The sequence below is a fragment of the Euprymna scolopes genome, chromosome 44 (assembly GCF_053919585.1).
Source record: "Euprymna scolopes isolate OS-2025 chromosome 44, ASM5391958v1, whole genome shotgun sequence".
Classification (NCBI taxonomy): domain Eukaryota; kingdom Metazoa; phylum Mollusca; class Cephalopoda; order Sepiida; family Sepiolidae; genus Euprymna; species Euprymna scolopes.
In genome coordinates, this window is record NC_136525.1 from 13,566,067 (window position 1) to 13,578,566 (window position 12,500).

Consider the following 12,500-nt stretch of genomic DNA (forward strand, 5'->3'; position numbering starts at 1 on the left):
TCTATCTATCTATCTATCTATCTATCTATCTATCTACCTCCATAGGTTCACATCTATCTATCTACCCCCATAGGTTCACATCTATCTATCTATCTATCTATCTATCTATCTATCTATCTATCTATCTATCTATCTACCTCCATAGGTTCACATCTATCTATCTATCTATCTATCTATCTATCTATCTATCTATCTATCTATCTATCTATCTACCTCCATAGGTTCACATCTATCTATCTATCTATCTATCTATCTATCTATCTATCTACCTATCTACCTCCATAGGTTCACATCTATCTATCTATCTATCTATCTATCTATCTATCTATCTTCCTCCATAGGTTCACATCTATCTATCTATCCTTATATATATATATATATATATATATATATATAAGGATTTTCAACGCTGTTGAATATGAAAACTAAACATCGATCACAACTTAATGTCGAACATGACCTACGATTGTGCCTATCTAATACTTCTCCTCGAATTGAGGAACCTGCTTGTAACAAACATGCCCATTCCTCACACTGAAGTTCATTATTGATTGATGAAGAAAATATTGTTTCAATCTTGCATGTGTAGCATTATTGTAAAATATTTGCAATACTCGTGTTTCTTCTGAATAAATTCATTAAAATTTGAATAATTTCATAATATCCTTTTGCAGAATTCTTGTACTTTAATAAGTTAGTCAAGTTAGTACAAAGCAAAGACTCTGTTACATCATCTGTGTGTAGATACTCCCTCAGGCATTTGTCTATTAAAATGGTCCTGTGGCGATGGAAGTCATTTTTGGGCTCATGGACTTTAAGTGTCTGAGGGAGAGGCACTCGTCTGAAAAGACGTTGCAATCATCATCATGTATATACATATATATCGAAAAATTGGCTAAAAACATTAATATCTTCCCCTTCAAATAGGCACTTTTCTACAGGGGGGTCACTTTTTTCGCCGATATTTTGAAAGTTATCCTCTCCTTTAGATTGTCTAGCCTTAATTTAAAAAAAAATGTCGCTTCCGGTTTGGCGGTGGTCGTAACAGCATAAACATTAGGTTTTAACCGGTTTTTTCCTCCTTTGCGGAACGGGTTCGAGCCTGCCTTCCTACTACCACTTTTTTGTTTTGTTTTGCTCAACATACACATCCAAACACCCGGGCAACGCCGGGCGCCCATGCTAGTATGTATATAAAAGTGAAAGGTTCTGTGTGTCTGTGTGTGTGTATGTGTACATTTCCCTACGCAATAACTCTGTCAATTTTAAGCCTGCAGATTTGAAATTTGATATACAGGGTATTGAGATTTGGGAAAATCGATGTGATTGGTTTTCGAACAGAAATTTTGCGATTAAGGAGCCAAAGTTCAACCATTTTTATCTTTGAGAACTATACGAAACTCCTCCTAGAATTTTTGGTCTTAACACGTGAAATTTTAGATATAGAGTTCTTGGACATGTATCTAACTTAATAATTTGATTTGAGCCCAAAAGAATAAATGTTAAGGGGTTATAATAGGGGTCAAATTAAAAAAATTGACAGCTTTCTTTTTTTTTCTTTTTTTTTTGCTCAACATACACCTCCAAACACCCATGCAACGCAGGGCTAAAATGCTAGTATATATATATATATATATATATATATATATATATATATATATATATATATATATATATATCATCGGCGGTCACTCGTGTCCGAGTAAGACTGTCCTCCGTTGTGGCTTCTGTGGGTCCTCAGGTGAGCATAGAGCCCAATCCTAGACCCAATTTGTCTTGTGCAATTCGGGCAGATAAAGGTGGTGGTGGTGGGGTGGGGTTGGGTGTGTCTGGTTGATAATCTGTCTTTTCTGTGCTTGCGTTTATCCTCAGCAGCTTGATTTAGGTCACTACTATAAAGCGCAGCACCTTCGTGGACAGCGCTCCTCCATACCAACCTGCTCCCAGCCACGTCCTCCCATGTCTCAAGGTCCATGTGAAACCGCTTTAGATTTGCTTTGATGTTGTCCTTATACCTCATCTTTTGGCCATCCTGGGCACGCCTTGCCCTGGGTGGCCAAAAGATATATATATATATATATATATATATATATATATATATATATATATATATATATATATATATATATATTAGTAGTGAGTGTAACTAGACAAATATATAATATATACCTATGTGTGTGTGTGTGTGAGTGTGTGTGTGTGTGTGTGTGTGTGTGAGAGAGAGAGAGAGAGAGAGAGAGAGAGAGAGAGAGAGTTTGTGTGTGTAAACATAATGGTCATGCCTAATTCTTTACGAAAACACCATAGCTTTTAAATGCAATCGCATAAATTCGCTGGTCGCCATCTTGGATATGCTATCGTTTCAGAAATCAGACCTTTTTTGTTTTTGTTACTTCGAGATGATCCGATAATCATGAACGCTGGGCAGTTTTATTTCCCGCGTTTTGCACGCGACGTTTCCAGGGACGTTAAGTCGAAATAAAATTGATTTCCCAGCAGCGAGAACCGCCATTCTTACGGCACTTTCATTCAATACTAGCGTGATCCGTGGAAAATCCACAGTGCTGTTTATCAATTTGAACAACCTCAAAAACGAAAGATGATTATCGAAAACATGGGAGACACCTATTCGCCTTAGTCTTGAAAAGACCAAGCTCAATAGGCTTCTTATGTGTCTGGGAGTGTTCTTACGTAGGTTTTGTAGCGGAATGCTTTCGATAGGAATCTAAAATTAAAATCCGGAGGAAAACAGTCAGCAAGATGAAAGTTCGACAAGCCTACGGTTCTTGGAAAGAAACCACTAGAAAAGGAAACTAATAATGATGTATCAAAAGAGCAAATTGATGAAGACCACTAGGTCAACGAGGCAAAAGAGCCGGAACAAAAGATGCAGGGAATAGATTAAATAATTTTGAAGAGTATTATAGTAATTTTTTAAAAATTATTATTAGCCTAAACTATGCACATTTCCACTTGGACTTAAGGAGTTACTATTTAGGACCATAGTTACAGGGACACTATGTAGGGAGTTGAGCAGCGAGATGTCTGTTCACATTACATGTAAATTTCTGCATGTCAGTGCAATTATGAAAGTCTGAGATCGAGAAGAAATTACAAAATCTAATAGTTCGAAGGAAGAGTCTATTATAGTGAAGGGGTGTGCTTTTGTCGCTTGTCGGTGTAGTCAACTGTATGTACATGGGGAGGGCACAGGTGTTCTCTTTACATTCCATTACAGAAATGCAATAGTTCTGCATGTTAACACAGTCAGGGAAACAGGGACCAGGGCGCGAATTCCAAATTCTAGCAATTCGAGGGATCTGAAATAACAGTAAGGGGAGACTTTGATTTTTGTATTTAAAGTAAATTTCAGTGTATAAAGTTTGGATACCAAAGGTATTCATAATCGTACCCTTTTACCGAAAGACAGGAGATATAACATATGAAGAATATTTGTAATCAAGTCTGTCCTTGCTATTATTTCAGATGATTTGAAACCATAGCAAGTTTTAGTCCCGCCTCCAGGGCCAGAGGTGTTGGGGGCATATATATATATATATATATATATATATATATATATATATATATATATATATATATATATATACTAGCATGTGTACCGGCGTTGCCCGAGTGTTTTGAGGTGTATGCTGAGTAAAATAAAAACGGTCAATTTTTTTAAAACTTTGACCCCTATTATGGCCCCTTAAAATTTATTGTTTAGGGCTCAAATGAAGTTATTAAGTTAGATCAATGTCCAAGGAATCTATATCCAAAATTTCACGTGTTTAGACCCAAAATTGTAGGATGAGTTTGGTAGAGTTCTCAAAGGTAAAAATGGTTGAAATTTGACCCCTTAATCGCAAAATTTCTGTCCGAAACCCAATCCCGTTGATTTTCCCAAATTTCAGTACCCTGTATATCAAATTTCGAATCTGTAGGCTTAAAATTGACGGAGTTATTACGTAGGGAAATGTACACAGACACACAGACACACACACACACACAGACTCATATATATATATATATATATATATATATATATATATATATATATATATATATATATATATATATATATATAAAAAGTGAACGTGTCTGTCTGCCTGTCTGTCTGTGTGTCTGTCTGTCTGTGTACATTTCCCTACGCAATAACTGTCAATTTTTAGTCTATAGACTCGAGATTTGAAATACCTGGTACTGAGATTTGGGAAAATCGATGTGACGGGTGTCAGCCAGAAATTTGGCTGTTAAGGGGTCAAATTTTAACGATTTGACCTTTAAGAACTCTACCAAACTCCTCCGACAATTTTGGGTCTAGACACTTGAAATTTTAGATTTAGGTTCCTTGAACCTGGATCTAACTTAATAAAGTGATTTGAGCCCGAAACAATATATTTTAAGGGGTCATAATAGGGGCCAAAGTTTTAAAAAATTAACCATTTTTTTTGTTTTTTTTTGCTTATTTTGCACAGCATACACCTCCAAACACCCGAGCAACGCCGGGCAGCCCTGCTAGTATATATATATAATCACACACACGAATAGGCAAATTGAATATTGAAACGCTCATATCTATGCGACGAAACTACGTGAAGATTTGCAGGCTTTTTGAAGATAACACTATTATATGGTTAAAATTTTATGACAATTGGTAAAAAAGGGCATATTTTCAAAACAATAAAACTATGGCCAAATTTGCCTACATTTGTATATATAGTGTCCTAGCAGGCCAGCTTTAGTTTTGCTGCTACTGTTGTCTGTTCTGTGGCTTTGCCAGGCCATTAATATAAATAAATCAAGTTATACGTATTCAAGAGAGAAAACTCCTGAATTTAACGAAGTTATTAAAAGTGCTCAATAAAAGAGCAAGATATATTTTTATTGATATAGACACATTTATAAGGCCACGACACTGGATATTTAGGGAGATAGATAAAGAATTGCATCAGTAGTGAGATATCTTCTGGAGTGGTAAAAGGATCCTACCATCTTTCATATATCAGGTCGATTTTCTGTAGGCTGTTTTTGAACCCAGTCAACGACGGGTACTTTTTCTAGTATATATATATATATATATATATATATATATATATATATATATATATATACACACACATATATATATATATATGTATATATATATATATATATATATATATACTCGCTATGTGTATACGTGTGTCTGTCTGTCTTTATATATATATATATATATATATATATATATATATATATAATGTCTGTCTTTATATATATATATATATATATATATATATATATATATATATATATATACTCGCTATGTGTATACGTGTGTCTGTCTGTCTTTCTTTTTTCAAACTAGACGCAAAGTCACTGAGCGGCACGAGGCTGGTCAAAAGGTTGCATTTTTGCAGAGTGTTCTTTTATTAATCTTTAGCCGGTGAAATTAGCTGCTCAGGGGTCAAAATTGAAAGTCGACTTAATTGTTCTCATACGTATGAGGATATTTATATAAATTTATACGTTAAAATTAGTTCATTTTCAACAATTTCTTATTAATCTGACAATAGCTCAAACGGTAACGACTAAGGCTGGAGTAATAAACGTTTTGGTTTCAATTCTAGCTGATAGCACCAAAGTCATATTATTTTTAATTTTGAAATAACTACTATATATTGGATACAATATAATAATCAATAAAGAATTGGCTATGTGATAATAAAAACGAAATAAATATAAATTTAAACATATTTTACGATCGGGCAATGTTGGTCGGCCTGCTAATCTATCTATATATCTATCTATATATCTATAAATGTTAACGTGTCTATGTATCTGTGTATCCGTGAGTGTGTCTAGCGTCTGTGTGTGCGTGTACATTTCCCTGCGCAATAACTCTGTTAAGTTTAAATCTAGAAATTTGATATACAGGGTACTGAGATTTGGGAGTAAATACTTTGAAGTAAATACTTAAAGTTTACGCATACATTTTTACTTTTGTATATTAATTTATGTGAGTAAAGGAAGTAGTTATATATATATATATATATATATATATATATATATATATATATATTATCATATTTTTATGTTTATATATGCATATATATAAATATATATATATATATTTATATATATATGCATATAAATATGTATATATATATATAAATATATATATATAAATATATATATGTATTATCATATTTTTATGTTTATATATACATATATATAAATATATATATATATTTATATATATATGTATATAAATATGTATATATATATAAATATATATATATATAAATATATATATATATATTATCATATTTTTATGTTTATATATACATATATATAAATATATATATATATATATATTTATATATATATGTATATAAATATGTATATATATATATATATATATATATATATATATATATATATATATATATATATATATATATATATATATATATATATATATATTAGACGCCATGACGTCATATATGACGTATACTGTGTACAAAGCAGTTTAGCCCGGCTTTACTCAGGCCCTACGTATTGTTCATAAATTTATGGGTATATATATATATATATATATATATATATATATATATATATATATATATATATATATATAAATATATACATAAAGTGAATGTGTCTGTGTGTGTGTGTGTCTCTGTCTCTGTCTCTGTGTACATTTCCCTACGCAATAACTCTGTCAATTTTAAGTCTACAGACTCGAAATTTGATATACAGCGTACTGAAAATTGGGAAAATCGATGTGACTGAAACTTGGCGATTAAGGAGTCAAAGTTTAACGATTTGTCTTTTGAGAACTCTACCAAATTCTCCGACAATTTGGGGTCTAAACACTTGAAATGTTAAATATAGGTCCCTTGGACATGTATCCAACTTAATAACTTGATTTGCGTCCAAAACAATAAATTTTAAGGGGTCATAATAGGGGTCAATGTTTTAAAAAATTGACCGCTTTTTTTTTTTTTTTTTGCTCAATATAAACCTCCAAATCAACGCCGGGCACCCATGCTAGTATATATATATATATATATATATATATATATATATATATATATATATATATATATATATATCGGAATCGGAATCGGAATCGGGAATCGAATCAGAATCGGAAATTTAAACGGAATCAGTAACTGGATCGGAATCGGGAAAAATTTTGGAATCGTTCCACCGCTAATCTTTTATATATATAAAAATGAACGTGTCTGTGTGTTTGTCTGTGTGTCTGTGTACATTTTCCTACGTAATAACTCTGTCAATTTTAAGTCTACAGACTCGAAATTTGATACACAGGGTAGTGAGATTTGGGAAAATCTTTGTAATCAGTTTTCGCCCAGAAATTTGTCTGTTAAGGAGTCAAGGTTCAACGATTTGGCCTTTGAAATCTCTACCAAACTCTTCCGCTAATTTTGGGTTTAAAGACTTGATATTTTAGATAAAGAATCCTTGGACATGGAGCTAACTTACTAATATTATTTGCGCCCAAAACAATACATATTAAAGGGTCATAATCGGGGTCAAATTTAAAAATAAAAAGTCACCGCTTTTGTTTATGCTCAACATATACCTCCAAACACCCGGGCAACGCCGGGCCGGAATTCTAGTATATATATATATATATATATATATATATATATATATATATATATATATATATATATAAAATGGGTTAAGAAATTCCAACGAAAGAAAGATGTATATTTAAATAAGGGAGTAGTCACCAACAATGTGTATTTTTTAACCTTATTTTATTATTTCGTGTCTTGGTTTTTCATTGAGAATTATGTTTGGATCATTAAAAACATTATCACAATGATCCAAACATAATTCTCAATGAAAAACCAAGACACGGAATAATAAAATAATGTTAAAAAATACACATGTTGGTGACTACTCCCTTATTTAAATATATATATATATATATATATATATATATATATATATATATATATATATATATATATAATACTAGCAAAGAGACCCGACGTTTCCCATAATCGAATGATGATCAATAAATGTTTCACAATCTTATACTTTTATTCTCATTAAAATCGATAAAATACTCTAGTTGGTATTTTTTGTTATTCGCCTGGTAATTTAAGGTATCTATATATCTCTTCGGTAGTACTGAATGATTAGACTAAGTGACTGTGATTCTCTCGGCTTGCTTTCTTTATGAAAAAGAGATTTTATTTGCGAAATATTAAAGACATTCACAATTAAGCTGTACGTACATATTTACTGATTTATATATGTGATTGATTTTGAAAAGTAAACAGATATACAAAAATTTATTAACTTAACAAGCCCTTCGTTCGTCATATAACTTCAATACCCTGGTTTTCTACATTGCTAACAGCTTTCTTATTAAATTACACACATACAAACCGTCGCAACTCCTAAAAACCAACAAGTCGGAAGTCCAAGACTCGAGTTTCGGCCTCATTTGGGCCCATCAATTAGACCTATCCGAACTCGGGTTCTTACATGCGAGGCGAATACTCTGACACATGAGCAGCCGCGCCACACACAAGAAAATCTATTAACTAACACAGATCTAGCAAACCGCGGAGAAACCCGACTATAGAATGAACCTACTTCGTCTCGAACAAGGGGCGTGGTCATTCACCGAGCTATAACCCAAGCCGATATCTCACAAGTAGGAATTTTATACTCGCTACGACGATGCCACACACACACACACACACACACACACACACACACACACACACACACACACACACACACACACACGTGTATATATATATATATATATATATTACGGACTAAACTTATGTATAAGCAATATCGCCTGAAGAGGTCTGTAGTTACTAGTAACTGATTGGCTGAAACATGCCCATTAATGTGTAGCGCAATATCGCCTGAAAATGTCTGTAACTGGTTGACTGAAACATGCCCATTTATGTGTAGCGACATATTAATGCTTATGCAAAACAAATAAAAAAATATATCTTGCCCTACTTGGGTATTTAACACTCCTGTATTAACCTCGTTAAAATCATTCATAGCTTTACCTGAAATTATACACACACACACACACACACACACACACACACACACACACACACACACACATATATATATATATATATATATATATATATATATGTATATATATATTTCCACATCTAAAAATCGTCGTAGATCACAAGAGCCATGACAGCCAACAAACCGGAAGCCCAAGACTCGAGTTTCGACCTCTTTCGGCTCATCAACTAGACATATCCAAACTCGGGATTCGGAACCCAAACCTCTTGCATGCGACGCGAGTACTCTGGCACATGAGCACACGCTATGTCATCCTTCATGTATATATATATATATATATATATATATATATATATATATATATATATATATATATATATATATATATATTTATATATATATATATATATATATATACATGAAGGATGAGATATTGTTCAAGTGTTTTTTATTCAATAAGTCTGACGAAAGGCTGTTCTTGTGAAAATTTTCAAACGACATAATGTTTGAATTTGTCCGAGTAGTCTTGAAACAATTTTAAATAACGAAGAAATACACTATTTTTACTATCAATACATTACTACATCTCTGTTGGCTTAAACATTATTGGTATATGAACGATTACTGAATTTCCAATTATATAAACCCAGTAAAATTCGGAATTCTATAGATAAGAGTATATATATCCAAGAATAAAAAAGCATTGGAAATGCAAAAGGATATAGGGATGGTATGCCAAAAAGTATACAAACAAGATAGCTATGAATGGCTAGGCACATGGAAATAGAATTGCATCCAAAGTATAGCCCTATAGCTTTTCTACAATCTTCATTCCGTGCCATCATTACGGTTGTAAAAAGCTATAGGGCTATACTTTGGATGCAATTCTATTTCCATGTGCCTAGCCATTCATAGCTATCTTGTTTGTATACTTTTTGGCATACCATCCCTATATCCTTTTGCATTTCCAATGCTTTTTTATTCTTGTTAATTAGTATTTTTACTTACAGTCTTATTTTTAAACTTACATTCATGATAGTATTGTCTTTTTTAGGAGGCGGCTCATTGCCGCCTCCATTAGTAGCAGGTCGCTTCCTGCTGGGTTTTAGGTCTTTGGGTTTTGGGCCTTAGGAGTTGCCTCTTGGTCCTCCATCGGTTCTATATTACACAGAGAGTGCTACCGCCTCTCTGATAAAAAAGTTAGAGCATTATAAAGTTCTAAAATGTTCATACCTTCACTATTACATTTTTCTTGGTTCATTCTTTGGCGTTTTGGCAAAGATTTGGCAGTTTTTGATATTTATATTTATAATAGTTTGTGCATGAGGCAGCTTTTTTCCCCTTGGGATCCCTGTTATACCGTGCTTTTGAGTCAGCACGTGAGGCAGCCTTCTTTTTTTCTGGTTCTTTGTTATAAAGAGCACGTTAGGCAGCTTTTTTCCCTCGGAATCCCTATTATACCGTGCTTTTGAGACAGCACGTGAGGCAGCCTTCTTTTTTTCTGGTTCTTTGTTATTAAGAGCACGTGAGGCAGCTTTTTTCCCCTCGAAATCCCTGTTATACCGTGCTTTTGAGTCAGCACGTGAGGCAGCCTTCTTTTTTTCTGGTTCTTTGTTATAAAGAGCACGTGAGGCAGTTTTTTTCCCCTCGGGATCCCTGTTATACCGTGCTTTTGAGTCAGCACGTGAGGCAGCTATCTTTGCCTCAGGATTTGCATGATACTTAATTTTTATTATAAGGTAAAATTAAAAGCCAAGAACAATGCGAGATTTTTTTTTATATAGAGTAAAATTAAATGCAAACAAAAGAAAAAAAAAGAAAGAAAAAGAAATACAGTTCTTTTTTTTGTTGTTTGTTTTTTCTTTTTCAAACAAATTTTTACTCTAAACAACAGTAATTTTTTTTTTCTGTTGTATTCAATGGTGATATAAATCTCAATATATTTCAGACTTATTAGTCCATTTTCAAGAGAAGACAGCGGAAGAGTGTTCAAAATTGGAAAAGTAGCCGCAGAGTTTGCCACGTGATACCGCGAAATATAGAACAAAAAATGACGTTAGGAGAACGTTAAAATAAATCAGTTGATGTTTGAAATACTTGTTGCGTTTGTGAATCAAGGGAGATGACTATTCAAGCAAGGTTTTTTTGTTTTTTTTTAACTATTGTTTTTCTTATGTTTTAAACTTATATTATAAAAGCGGAGCTCAATTCCAGTCTATTGTTTAGTGTGGGAGTATTTTTTGAAATAATTAAAGATTCGAGGATACGAAGTTGACCTACGTTTCTTGAAGAAGCAAGAATGTTGATGTGAAAATCTGGTTCTGAATTAATGCAAGTGCGAATATGTTTATAGAACGACGAAGCAGTAGTGTTTAAGTGCTCTTTAATGCGGTAATGAAGCAATCTGGTAGTGCTTCCGATGTAAGATGCACTGCATTTAGCGCATTGTAGGTCGTAAACAACGTGGTTCTTAAAGCATAAACCTGTGTGTGATATTGGGCAATTAGAGAGTGAACAAGGGGAAGGTGTATGCGATGGATGTTTTCGGTTGAGCTGTTTTCTTAAAGTAGATCCAGTGTGGATGAGTTGAATGTTGAGCCCCTCGCTGCGGATGGCTTTTCGGATTGAAGATGAGATTTTGTCACTGAGGAAGGGTAGTTTTAGAAAACAATTGTTAGAGAAGGGTCGGGTGTTGCGTTTTTTCTTTTTAAGTGAGGATAGGATCGTATTAGGGTAGCCGTTTAGTGAGAGGGTCTGTAGGAAATTGTTAGTGTGTGTATGTTTGTCGGAGATGTTAGTGCATTTGTCTTGTATGCGTGAGATTTCGGCATGTGCGTAGTTTAGTTTGTCCTTGAGAGGTAGCGCAGATTTGAAATGTACGAAGAGGCGTTTGCTGGCGGGTTTTCTGTAGAATTCAGTGCATATGGCACCATTTTTTTTTATTTGTATTTTAAAATCAAGTAGAGAAAGAGATTCCGAAGAGTCTGGGTGTTCTATAGTAAATTTTAAGTTTGGGTCGGCGTTATTGAATTTGTGGAAAATGTTAATAGCTTCTTCGCGGGAGTATGTGATAGTTAAAATGTCATCGATATATCTAGTAAAAAGGAGATAAGAATAGCAGGTACTAAGGGTGTGTCTTTCGAGTTTGTCCATATAAGCAATGGCAAGAATACCGGATAGACTGGAGCCCATGGGTAGTCCAGATACTTGTTTGAACGTGTTTTGTAGGAAAGTAAAGTAAGTGTTGTCTACTATAATACGGAGGAGTTGTAAGAGATCTCCTGGAGTAATTCCGAAGCATTGTGGGTTTTTAGATGCTATAATGTCTGCCATGAGATTAATGGCTGGATGTGCAGGAATGGAGGTGTATAAAGAAACGACGTCTAGGCTAAATGGGTATCTGTATAGTTTGAGTAGATGGTGTGGTAGATCGTTGAGTCTGTTAATTACTTGGTTGGAACTACTAACAT

General features: G+C 33.4%; 1 protein-coding gene across 4 annotated transcripts in view; it reads right to left on the reverse strand.

The window, feature by feature from the left end:
* Positions 1-12,500, reverse strand: part of LOC145268696 (FAD-dependent oxidoreductase domain-containing protein 2-like) — a 456,912-nt gene that overhangs the window by 170,784 nt on the left and 273,628 nt on the right. The gene's annotated exons all lie outside the window — the stretch shown is intronic.